Below are 13,961 nucleotides of genomic sequence, written 5' to 3' on the forward strand. Positions count from 1 at the left end.
TTCTAAAATGCACGCATATGCTTTGCATATGCACGCATATTCTTGATACTTTTTCGAAACGCGTCACATATGGGGTATGCGCGAGATAATACGGTTAACTCATTTCGTTGACCGCATATGCATGCTTATTCTCCAAAATTGGAGTGTCTTTGAAGGAGTACGTACTAATTACATAATTACATTGATGCATTTTGGTTATTACTTTAGTAGTTGTTTGATAATTAAAATTAGCATACTAAACTTTTCCAACTTCCTTATATAGTTACACACCAAGAAGAGGAACCGCATATATGCCACAAGGATGAAAAATCTAGTTTATGTCCAATTTTAATGCAAGGTTGATGAACAGAATAAAGATGAAGGATAAATTAGAAACTTTATTAGCAAGTGATTTGATTGTTGATGGTTGTGATGCTGAGGAGTAAGTTGACAATAATATATTACCATTTACAAGAGATAATATAAATTCTTGATTTGAAATGAGGGAGGATGATGAAAATGATTTGTATCGGATGACACGAAAAATGACTTGGATGAAAAAAAGGATATTGAATTGGAATTTGATAAAGAGTTAGTTAGGATTTAGAATTTTTTAAGTCAATATTTTTGTTTAATTTAATTGTAGGAATTAATTACCAAATAACCGTATTTATGATTTTGAGTAATATGTTTTTGTTGAAATTTTGAAAAATATATATAAATCTGAAGTTGTTGTCTTATTGTAGTATTTATAATTTTGAGTATTTTTTTTTCTTTTTTGAAAATATGAAGAATATGTATAAAAATTCAAACAATGCATAATTTTATTTATTTATTAGTTTAAAATATTAAAAATTGGAAAACACATAATTACGTATATGCTTCGCATAAGCACGCATATTCTTATAATGCTTGATGCTCGACCAAAACGCATTGCCACGCATTACGCATTTTAGAACCTTGCTATTTACACAAGCTCCCACAAACTTGGCACTCAATATGATGGTCGGGGTATATTAATTTCATTTTTAAATTCGGTTGTGCTACGTGTTTATAATTATTTACATACACATGATGTGACAAGATATGATTGGGGATAGAATTTCTTAAACCAAATTTAAAAAAACAAAAAAACTTCATTACTCTCTTTTTTACACTGATAAGTGTGTTTTTGCACACTTATTTACATTCCAAACATGAATTAAATACAAGTAAAATGATTTAATTGTTACTTAACTTTGCCAAATTCATGCAATGTAGGAAATTCTATGGAAATAGTGGAATTCAGGAGAAAAGAGCCGAAAAAGGACCAAATTGAAGCAAAGAGAAAATTCAGGGACCAAATTGCAATTATCTGAAAGTTGACCCGATGAACACATCAAGCAATTGATCAAGCCAAGCACCAATTGGAAGTTATAAGGGACCATTGGAGCAACTAGGAACAAGAGAGAAGGTCAAGGAGTGAAGGAATGAAACTTGAGGACCAAAATAAATCAAACTAGAAGCTAGCTATACTATGCGACCGCATAGTATAAAACTTATGCGGTCGCGAGTGAACCTCCAGGGATGAAAAAGGGCGTTTTTCTCAAACCTATGCGGTCGCATAGGTAATGCTTATGCGGTCGCATAGGTATAAATTTTTTCGAATTTTGCACTTTCCTTATATGATTGCAACTCCTTTGGTAACCTAATTTGGACGGGTTTAAATAGCAACAAGACATCCAGAAGCCGCATGAATGACTTGGGAGGCGAAAGCATTCATCTTGGAGTGGAATTGAAGGCAAGAACAAGCAATTGATGCGAGATTTACGAGATTTCTTCAATCCTTGACAACCCGGTGATGCATTTTATTCATATTTTGTTAGTTTTCGTTATTTTTATCATGATAGGCTAGATTTTTGCAACTAGGTGATCGATGAACCATGTAATTATTATTAAACTTGCTATTTCATGATTTTGAATTATTAGTTTGATGGATATTTGAATGGATTATATTGGTTTACTTATTTCCACAAGTAATGTGCACTTAATTTGTGTGAACTTGGTGATTTAATTCTGAATTTGAGAAAATTAGATTAGACTCGACATATATAATTCATCATAGGGTCCGATAGGGGATAGAAATATACCCCTATGCCCTATGTAAATCTTTAATTGCTCACAAAAATATTATATGCGTTCTTGTAAAATTGCATCCGTCATAGAGATATAGGCTGATGATTTATGAGAATAGGTTCAATACATCTCGAGAAAGAGTATTGAATAGAATTAGGAGCATTGATTTATAAATTCTTATTGAATTATCAAAATTGTGAAATTAGGGTTTAATTGGTAATTATATGGGGATTCGTGATCTTAGTGCATTTGTTTTACATAGATTTTCATAAATTGACAATATATTTTATCGATTTTTCATAACATTTCGTAATTGAGTCATTAGTTAAGTGAATTTAAGTAATTAGGGTTTGATTTGAAATTAGGGTTTTTCAATTTGGGGATTTCCCCCAATTTAGGGTTTGGTTTGAATTTAGGGTTTTTCACTTTGGGGATTTCTCCCAAAATTAGGGTTTTTGATTCCAAAATTCACTTCAATTCAATTAGTTTCGGTTAAGGCTAAAATAAGTAAAATTGAATTAACCAATCTCTGTGGGACGATATTCGGACTCAATTGATCCATTTTATTACTTGTCAACGAACCGTACACTTGCGGTAATTTAAATCGAAAGAAATATTTCGCGAACAGACACCTCTTCAGCACAATTAGCATTATTCTTTTCAATTATTGTTTCATCGAGTATGGCATTCAAGAATTACTGTCTTACTGTTTCGTTGAAAAATGCATTGAAGAATCACGAGTCTTTGAGATAATCTAGATTATATTAGGATGATATTAGTATGATATTAGTTTCTCGTCATGGCTTGTAGTATATCTCTGTTCATACAAAATTATGAGTTTGTATTAGCGATTGTTCAGATAATATTAGTTGCTACTTGACAATTTTCATGCTGTAAGTTCATTTTATTAATACTTGTAACATCTGTAATCTTTGCAGATTGACAAAAACCTTTCGTTTCTTGATGCTTATGTCGAAGAATTGCTGGAAAAGGGAGCTCAGCCATATATTCTGGAGGATGAACGCTCAGAAGCCAAGATCATGAATCTTCCACACACGCTCTTAGGTTTGAAGCCTACGAGCTTCCTAAATCCTCAGTACCTCCAAAATTTCCATCAACAGTATCATCCTCAGCTGAACTTGTTCCTGTACCTGAACCATATTATGTTGCAGAAGTTCACCAACCTGCTAAATCTGCCATAACGGTCTCCAGCTCAGGGTCATCAGAACTCAAGTTACGACTTGATGGTGTCAAAAAAAATGGGGTCGTCCTTCTTTCTCCTCTACCCCTTCTACTTCAAGCAGTGATACTTTTAAAAGTAACGACGGGATGACTCGACATGATTCAGCAAGCAGTACAAAGTCGAAAGTACACGATGTCTCTTATGATTCAAGGAAGCAGCAACCTGAGGTTTCATCAGAAAAACAGAAATTGGCCGCTTCTCTTTTAGGAGTAGAATCAAAATCCGACAGAAAACAATCTCATTCTGGCCAGAAGGCTCTAAAGACTAACAATCATGGTGCAGACAAGGATAATTTAGCCAAGGCAGCAAGTTTGTAATGCCTTTCAAAAAAAAAAAATGTCAAACATATCATGCTATATTAAAAAAAAAAAAAAACCAATAAAATAAACTTTACAAGGCGGTGGAAAGGATATATATTCACAAAACTTATCAAACACAATGTTACACAAAAACACACACTACACACTGGAAAAGAAGCCGAAAGCAAGAGAAAAAGAGAGAAAAAAGAGAGGAAGAAGAAAAAGAAAAAAAGAAAAAAAAAAAGGACGAGGAAGAAAAAAATAGGAAAGTTCACCTATGTTATTAGAAAATAAGTGGTCTACATTATTATGTTTGAATTCCTCAATTTTGAAAGGTAAGTAAAAAGTTATTTATTATCAAGTTATGTTTGATTTTATAGTGATTAGATTGTTAGATTAAATTCAATTTTATTGAAGATGTTAAGTATACTAAACTATAAAATTGAGTAAAGTGAAAAAAAAAACTAGTTTTAATGATTAAAGAGACTATAGAAATCGTTTAAACGTGAAATGATTAAGTTTGGGTATTGCCTATTTAATTATTGAAATTATTTAAAATAATTAATTGTTTGTTTAAAAATTATATCGTATTTCAGGCGACGATACTAACATCAGAACAGCTTACCAACCGGAATGATTTTGCGAACATAGTACTGTGAGTGGAAAAATAAAAATATTTTTAAAATATTTATAAATTAAGTATATTTTCAAAGTATGTGCAATTATGTGTTCGAATTATATGATTATTATGGAAATCTATTTTATTATGATACATGTGGAATATCAAAGATTATTTATGGCATATTTGTGACTTGCTATGTAAGACATGTGATATTGAGATTTGTTTGGTATGTGAGACATGCAATATTGAGATCAGTCAGAAAAGTACCTATGATTACATACTTCTTCTAGTTCACAGAGGGACTTTGGTCGTGTTCTATCCTACACGGAGGGTCTTAACCTGACATTGGTCTTGATCGTTTACATATAGTTCATAGAGAGGCTTTGGCCGTGTTCTAGAATTGATTATGAAAGGTTTTTGAGACCAACTTTCGTTCACAGAGGGGCCAAAGGTTCGTGGCGAAAGTTCTTAGCCCGAGAAGCGGATTATATATTTCAATCAGGGGTTACATTTTTGGTGAATTTTCCAGCACGTTTGATGTGATGAGATTATAGCATGGTTATCAGCTGATATTCATATTATAATTTTGAGATGACGAGGGGCGGATTATATATTTCGATCAGGGGGTACATTTTTGGTGAATTTTCTAGCACTTTTGATGTGATGAGATTATAGCATGGTTATCAGCTGATATTCGTATTATGATTTTGAGATGATATTTTACGATCTTATGTGAATATTTCACTTTTGGTTATAATTACATGATGTTATCATGTGAATTATTAAATGATATGAACTTCATTTTCGATAGAAATGTAAAATTGAAAAAGTATAATTATTTTCGAACTGCTCCACTCACTGAGTTTTCAACTCATATATTTTCCCACGATTTTTCCTACGGGTGGAAATTGACCATTTTTAGATGAAAGAGCCTAATGATTTTCAAATGAGAGTCAAACGATATGTTGAATATTATAACTCATATTGATGAAACACGAAGTAAATATTTTGAGTCCATCGCATTATATTTTACATAAGCATTTGATTTTGTTACATTTTTGAAATAACTCATAGTCAGCCTTTGTGATAGATTTGACATCTAGTTAACATCTATCATCGGCGCACGTCACGTTTCGAGTCCACTAGGATGATTCGGGACGGATCGTGTCAAAGTTCATCTGATATTATAAAACCAACATCCCAACCACCTCCAGACCTGCTAGACTTGGGTGAACCAACAGTTACTACTAGTGCACCGTCTGTAGATCCTCTCAGGCAATTGGAAGGTCTTCTCGATCTAACACAAGATGCATCCAATCTAAGTTCCAGTGGAGTTGGTGTGCCTAATGCACCTGATCTTATGTCTCTCTATGCAGACATGTCTTCGAGTGCGACCATAGCACATCTGACAAAACAACCGAGCAAGGGACACAATATTCAAGAATATTTGGAGAAGGATGCACTTGTAAGGCAAGTGGGTGTGACCCCATCTGGTCAGAATCCTATCTTATTCAAGGATTTGCTCGGCTAGAATTTTGTTGAATGGATATTTCGTATCCTGCTTGATTTGGGATCTATTTAAATATTATTTTTCAAGCAGCTGGCTGAGAGACGATGATTTTGGTCCGATGAGTCTAGTCATGATTCACACCAAGGGAAATTTGGAGGACTGAGATGGGAGTGCAGCAAGCCGCGCCCTTAGGTGGCTGTAAAACCTTATGTTACTTCTCTGTATCTTTTTGCAGGAAATATTTAGCGCATGTAGAAATGCAATGAATGTGTAAGATGATATGGGTTCTTTGAACCGCATAGCACTTTTTGTGCATGTTTTGCACTGCTGAGGGATTCTATTGCAGGCCAATTTGCAATTTTGAAACTTTATTTCCATGCATGTAACTTGACATTCTTTTCAGGCTTCTTTTTTATTTTTATTTTTTATTTATTTATTTTTCTGCCTTGTTCTTGGTACCCTTTTTTCTAAATGACAGATTACAAGAATTTCTTAAGCTTGTTAAATTTGATTTTGAGGCAAATTTTTAATAGACTTGTTCTGCTATAGATGTACGTGTTTATTTGCTTATGGACACGATAATTTACACCAAGGAATTTCGAATGAAAATTAAAGACTGATTATTCAAGGTTTTACTCTTCAAATTGTTTAGGGATGACAATGGTCGAGCCGAGCCATTTGACATCACCCATTGGCCAAAGGACCACGCTCAGCCTGTGGACCCAATTTACGAGCTTTATATATTTTTTAATAAAATACAAAGAAAAATATAAAACTTAAAGATGAGATTAAAAACAAGACAATTTTATGTAATGAAATAAAAAAATATGGATAGTAAGCGGGTTGTCGAACTTCACTCATCTCTTCTCACTGAAAATCGATCTCGTGAAACGAGCCGAGCTATCCTTCATAATCAGCCTCAGTTTGTCCATTATTAAAGCGAGAAAATAAGTTTTGAAATAATGAATTTTTAAAGAATGTATGGTTAAAAAGTAGAAAAATATTTTGAGTTTACTTGTAAAATATTTTATTGTGAGAATATATATTTAAAAATGAGTTTGAAAAATAAAATAAAATAACGATAGGCAAAAAGGGACTCAGAGCCTATTTGAGCCCCTTCATTTTGGAATAATAAAGTAATAAAGAATGTAGGGTTAAAAATAAGGAAAAATTTTAAATTTACTTGTAATATTTTTTTTGATTGGGACCAAAACCAACTACAGTCGATTGATTTCCCGCCTCTCTCTGTCTCTTTCTCGTCTTTTCTCATTTTCCCACTAGAAAACGAGAAAAAAAAATGCAAAAAGATAGTGAAATGAACGCATCAATTCCGGGATCTAGGCAATTGAATTGTAGAAATCATACGTGCCTTGCATTCCTTATTAACCGCCTGTCCAAAAGAGGTTAATTTTTCTCCTCAATTATAATAGATTCAGTGTTTTCAATTCAGTTGAATCAGTTTCCAATTTTTTTCATTTTTTTTCTTTGATAACTAACAGGAATTTTGCAGATCTTTTGCGAGTTTTACTGCAGCAAAGCACCAGGGCCTCCACCTGCTGTTCATTCAGGTACTAATATATCAATGCTTGCTTAATTATTTCCGATTAGGGCTGTATTTTTATTTATTTTTAAATTTCCGTTTGTTTAAATATAAAATCTTTTTAAAGAGCATGTTTGGCTAAGGGTAAAAATACTCTCACAGATAATTTATATTTTTTTTTTATTTTTTTTATTTTTTAAATTATAAATGAAATTTTAAGCTTAGCCAAACATGTCGAAGTGGAAACGGTCATACTGATATTAGAGGCTGTTTCGGTTCTTATAATCAAGTTATGACATCTGATGCTTAAAAGTATTTCCTTTGGGATGTAACTTGTGCTTCATTTGGAAATGGATATGATAAAGGAAATTAAAAAGTAATGTAACTTGCATTTATTATTGTTTGTTTGCATTTAGAATTCTATTTATTTATTTATAATTCAGTTGAAGAACGTTATAAATGAAAGAATTTTATAACCTTGTCGTTTTTTGTTTGTCGAGGACACCACAGGAGAATAAGTCTTCCTTGTATGATTTTTTCCGTACTTTGACCCTAGTCATTTATGGGAACCTAACACTAGGAAATGCCATCCTTGGCACTTGGTATTTCCTCCTCAGTGAAATTTAAAAAGCTAAAGACATCCGGACACGAATACAACTTTCTCCTATTGTTTGAATTTGAACTATCACAGCACTAAGCATTTTTACTTTTCAGGTGATCAATTCTTTGCGTGAAGATATAGAGGTATGCAATTTGCACTGTGTGTTGAGCCTTTCTTTGCACGAAATTATATTGTTGCACTATTTATAAATTGAACAATTCAGTGGTTTTTGTATTGTTAATATATGGGTATACTGCTATTTCTTGATCTATTATTACTAACTTTTTATTTTTTTTTTCTTTTTTTTTGTATTAACCAACAAATCCAGCATTCCTCATTTACTACGTGGTTCTGATATTCTTCACCTTAGTTTCAACGACCGAGTGTGCCATGAGTTAAGCCATCCCATTACCAAGTCACTAGACTTTGACCATTGTGTGCCGTTGAAAGATAACAACAGTGAATAAGGAGAGTAACATTGAGAAACAGGCCTGGAAGTTGACTCGATATGCAGCTTAGGCTAAGAACTGAAACTTAGTATCTTCCATGAGTTTGAAGCTGTGGTGGTACTAATTTATTTTCCTGGTCCATTGACATGAAGAAAAAATTTCTAACCTACTTTACAACGAGTCAGAATGAATCCAATTAGTGGAACACATAGTGACATTTAATATATCTGAAGTGTATCAAAATTAATTTATCGACATTTTTAGCTGTATTTGATCTGGACGAATAATGTTAGACTATTTCCTCTATCTCATCATTATTCTACACTTTCCATTTGGGATGCCTCAAAATAAAATCATTTCACAATATTGATTAATCATTTTGATATTATCTCTATACTATTCTTTTGTTAAAATTTTATAAGGTCATAAAGTGTAATTAGTCTTTTCATTTGATGGTGGTGTAGTATATGAATGTTAATTAACTGGAAGACACGCAATGGATGCATGTTCCTTAAACGATAGGACTTCAAAATGAAGTTCTTTTAATGTGATAGAGGGAGTCCATTTATCCCTAAACACATCATTCTATGTTCTGTTCTGTTTTTGTTTTTAGTTGTGACAATGTGTTATCAATTCTGTGATAAGAGAAGTAGATTTAAAGAAGTTATCAACTGTTCCCATTCGATCATCCAAGTCTAGTGATCAGAAAATGATTGCTGAGAGCAATAGAGTAAGCAAGAGATTATTCAAACCTTGTTTTAAGTCCAACTAGTTCCACAATTTGGTGATGATGGACCTGGACAAGTTAGTTTCTCTTCGTTCAAGTCACTGTTACTTTTAGTGTAGTTTTTGAAAGCCATCGATCCTAATTCACATTATCCTTCTCCAATGTGTGACCAAATAATTTCTTGATTTGATGGTCTCACCTATGCCACATCACGTGTATATGACTTTGATTAATTCCTGTTTTAAATGTTTTCCATTTTTTATGCCATCTTTGCCATTTTGCACTTCTTTCTCTCAAGAGCTTTCTTATTTATTTATCTTCATAGGTGAAGCCTTGAAAGAAGTGCAGGCTTCTGCATTCCAGTGCAATGAACTCCTTTAATATGTATAACTATGGCACTAGCTAAAAGTGCTTCGGACATGTCATGCATTCTATTAGTTGAGATAAAACTTGTGATGCTATAACGTGTTAAAATATCTCTCGTGGGTGATTTGGATGAGCGTCTTATATCAGTAGCCTTATTCCATCCAATATAGTTATAGTAGTTATCTCTTCAGATGTATTTCAATCAGCTTTGTCATACTACCAAATTTAGTCTCAAGTTCATCACTTCTGAATATAAAATATCTGTTGAAAAAAACACCAGGATTCCTTTGCAGGAATTGGTCTTGAAATTTTATTTTAGGACATTTCAAAGAAATAAAATGTTACTGTGACTCGTCTTTTTCAAATCTTTTAGGAAGAGTTTGAGTCTATATGTCTTAGACACAGGTATGATCTCTCCCAAAATTCTAAAATGGTTTTTTTGTGATCTTGAGTTACCATAAAAAATGGGAGGACTTTAGGTTTTAAATCCCAATAAACATTGTTGTACTTGAAAAGATTTTCGCTGTTCACCAGACTTGTGTCTTTTTGCAGACTGTAACTGTTCTTGACACTGTAGAGGAACTTGTAGAAGAACATAGTCTGGACCCTCTACTTTCTGAGAAGTAGTAGTCCTCATTTTCTTTAGCACTTTTGCAATTTATGGTTGGCAGATTAGTTTCATTATTAGAGCCAAAATTGACTAGAAGCTAGAATAGATATATCCCGTAAACTGAAGTAACATTGTCTCAATTATACTTGTGAATGCTCCAGACTTGAGCTTCATATTGAATTCATTTAAAAATCTCTAAATATTATTATTGTTGAAGTGAAAAATGGTTATAATTAATGTGTTGCCAAACTTTCTACCATCTCAATTCTGTATGTAAGCATATAATTTCCCATGAAGCACAAAATCACAGGAGTAATGTTGGAGCAACTGCACAAAATCTGTCCGAAGCAAAGAAGAACGAACTCCACTGCTTGATGTGGATGTTGCGAAAGGTCGGTCATGTGCAGAATTTAAAACTTTTAATGTCAGTATCTAAGTGAAAGCATTTGATTAGTCTACATTTTATTGAATCCTGTAAGTTGGAAGCAATGAAAATTTATTAGGTTGTAATTTTATGCTATATACCGTAGCTGTTTAAAAAAATATATAGCATAGAGCAGTAATTAAAACAGTAAATTCTTTAAGTCCAGGTAGCAATGCACATATAGAAGGCTTTGGACTTCTCATCATCCTGTGCTTCTGTGTGCAAGTACTGGTGGCATCTTTTAGCTAGAAAACTAAAACCTTGTGTGGCCCAGTTGCAAGTTGTCTTGGGTTTTAACCATTGAATAAAAATGTCACTGCTTATGGGCTAGTTGAGTTACCTACTTAAGGACTCATTTCTTTGTCTGAAATCATGTAGGCTAACATGCTTAATGCGGATAATAATTTGCATAATATTGTTTGCAGTTTGTGTATCAAAGAACAGTCTCTAACAGAAGGACCAGGTATATGGGACAGAACTTGAGCCTTAAAATATTGCATACTCAAGTTCGTGAATAAATTAACTACATGTTACAATCAGCCTGATGTAACTGGTATTTATTTCACGCACTCATATGAGCACTGTGAGATAACTTACAAAACACGATTTACTCTGAAGTGACATGACGAAGAGAGACATGTAAAAAAATTTGTTAATTGTAGTATTCCGTTCAATTCCATTCCGAGTTGAGATTTGCTGTCCAAAATTGGTTGTTCAACTTGCTCTTCATTCAATAATTCATTGCTACATCATTTTACACCTATTTTTAAGCATAAGTGGCAATGAGAGAAAAGTTAGACATGTTAATTTAAAGTGATGTGTCAATAAATTATTGGGTGGACAACATTCCATTTAGCGCAGAACATGCAATGTCTAAGGTATTCAATATTTTTAGGGGTATGGCACCTGGCCTATAAACTTTCCATTTTTCTTCCTACTTTCTAAATACAGGCCCTTGCAGAATCGAGGTCCCCTACCCATGGGCTGATGAACTGTACAGCTCGTCCACATCGCAGCTTGTAGTGGGTCGGGGTTGGTCGGGACTTGACAAAAGACAACCCAACAGATTTTGACTTGTATAATCGGTGCATAGATCTACGATTACTAAGGCTAGCATTTCCTTACCTATCCCCATGGGGCTAAGCAGGAAGAGTTTAGCACTTTGCAGGCTGAACAATGAAAAAGAGCTGGCAATTGGTTGTTCTGAAAACTTTGCACGGTCTCATTTCTCATTATCTAGTGTTTATACATACACCAGATACGTAAATGTGGGCGTGTAATATTCTAAATTTTATAGAATTAGTTTCATGTTTGTAGCCTTCTTACCGACTTAAGGGAGCATTAATTTGGATGCCTGCATTTAACCTGCCCTTTTGTCAAGAAACTTAGGGTGGATGATTTTGACTTATTGAACAAAGTCCTCGATCTATCTTATTGCCAGCTCTTATTAAAATTATGTATAACTTATTGAAGTACTAATAAAATGGTATGAAGTTGACAATTGATAAATTCTGACAAAGCATTGTTTAATGGTGATATTATGTAGAGTCAACTCATTATGATTTTTGATTGGTTTGATTGAAGCTGAAATACAAATGCCCATCTTCCAATTAATTTTCATTTTATTATTACTTATTAGCTAGGAGAAGTACTCAAAAGTTCACAGTCGATTCGACTACGTTAATCTTTTCTGTTATTTGCTTCATTGTTACAGAAAACTAATGTATGCCAGATAGTTAGCATACTCCCCAACCTTGTGAATTGCAAATAGATGATAACAATAGTACATGGGGATGTCTGAGCATTACCTAAAGTTTACATTTCTATTGAGATTTTGAACCATTGTCTCTATAGGTCTAAGCAAGATGTTCAACAAATAGAGTCATCATTTTCTTTTGTTTTCCTCAACTCGAAGTGAAATGAATTGAGTTGTCAGATTGATGACAAAGATGAGTTCATAAGAGATTTTGACTATGAAAGAACAACCAAATCAATAACGGCAATAAAGATAATTTATTTGCGTTGACATTAATTAATTAGTTGACGAAACAAAATTTACGAAAGCAATGATGCCAACATTTTGGACACTTGGGAAGATTGTTAGACACTTAATTATGACTCTTTATGGTCAATAAAACAGCTAATCACATTACCTTTTGAGAAAAATTATTTGAATGAGACAATTCTTGAAATATATAATTGTAAGCGAGTAGGGACGGGGAGTGGAGGCTGTATGTACTAGCGTATGGACTACAAAGATTTAGTTATTTACCGTTGTCTTATGTACCTTGTCAAATAACTAGTAGCAATATTGCTTGGCCGAATATCCATTGGTGCCTTTACTACTTATGAGGCTTAATCATTACAAGCCCAACCTACCAAGGAATAGGATCGCTTCCTTTTGGTCCTATGCTTCGTTCTTTTTCTTCTAACTCACTGCAAGGTGGGAGTTTGCTTTCCCATTCAATGAGTTATGCTACATGTATAAGCAGCAGGAGTGCGTCTGTCGATGAATTTGGAAAACAAATTTTCAAATCCACCTACAAATGCATGCCACGTGTGCATCTCTATGGCTATCTGTACAGATGGCAAAAAATTTGTTCAATAAGTGATTCATCTCCTTCGAAAGCTTGGAACTTTCTATGTACAGATAGGCTATGAGTGTTATCCTCAGCAGTTCAGGTAAACTATTGTCCTAAATCCTAGAGTGAGCGAGAGCAAGCTGAGCCACATTGATCCACCTACAAATGCATGCCACGTGTGCATCTCTATGGCTATCTGTACAGATAGCAAAAAATTTGTTCAATAAGTGATTCATCTCCTTCGAAAGCTTGGAACTTTCTATGCACCCTATTATTTTGTCTACACTTAGCTCGAGTAAGCTATAGGCTATGAGTGTTATCCTCAGCAGTTCAGGTAAACTATTGTCCTAAATCCTAGAGTGAGCGAGAGCAAGCTGAGCCACATTTTCATTTTCCGTGCTCCCTCCCGAGCTCTTCGGTTGCTTGAGGAGAGCTGTGGTGATCTTGGGTCAGAGCTGGCAGTGGCAGTAATGGCTAAATAATGAGACGGGTGTCTTAAGTTCATAATATCAAAAGGTCCCAAAGTCAGCTACTTAGTTATGCTCTATTGAATTATGGAAATAGTCAAAATGGAAAATTATTGAATGTGGTCCATTCTTACTGATGTTACACAAATGCACACTGTTCTAGAGATTGAGGAAGATGTATTGACACTGACCAATTCAAGTTTTACAATGGTGGGTTGTCCAGATAGAAATAGAGTCATGTTACGTGTACAATCTAATTTGACAATTCATACTTGATAACATCACATTCATACATTTCAAAATTTGTTTTTTAAATTAATAGCCTGAATTTTGACAACGCCAACATTGTTAACCATTATTGTCAAGTTTGATTGTACAAGTACCCTAAACTTTTTTTCTAACAGCGAATACCATATTTACATGATTG

The 13,961-nt window shown here is 33.7% G+C and overlaps 1 long non-coding RNA gene and 1 pseudogene across 5 annotated transcripts; both read left to right on the forward strand.

The window, feature by feature from the left end:
* The window catches only part of LOC111404825, a 53,434-nt pseudogene extending 47,645 nt beyond the window's left edge, over positions 1-5,789 (forward strand).
* A 1,215-nt stretch (positions 5,790-7,004) lies between these two features.
* Positions 7,005-11,849, forward strand: LOC111404288. Of its 5 annotated transcripts, XR_002704685.1 has the most exons (5): positions 7,005-7,171; positions 7,268-7,336; positions 8,023-8,052; positions 8,238-10,453; positions 11,437-11,849. It is a non-coding gene; the product is annotated as an uncharacterized LOC111404288 (long non-coding RNA). The 5 variants fall into 5 exon arrangements; XR_002704683.1 differs by having other exon boundaries at positions 8,238-11,849; XR_002704684.1 differs by having other exon boundaries at positions 7,279-7,336; positions 8,238-11,849.
* Positions 11,850-13,961: the final 2,112 nt, after the last annotated feature.

The sequence above is a fragment of the Olea europaea genome, chromosome 11, assembly GCF_002742605.1.
Source record: "Olea europaea var. sylvestris chromosome 11, O_europaea_v1, whole genome shotgun sequence".
Lineage (NCBI taxonomy): Eukaryota > Viridiplantae > Streptophyta > Magnoliopsida > Lamiales > Oleaceae > Olea > Olea europaea.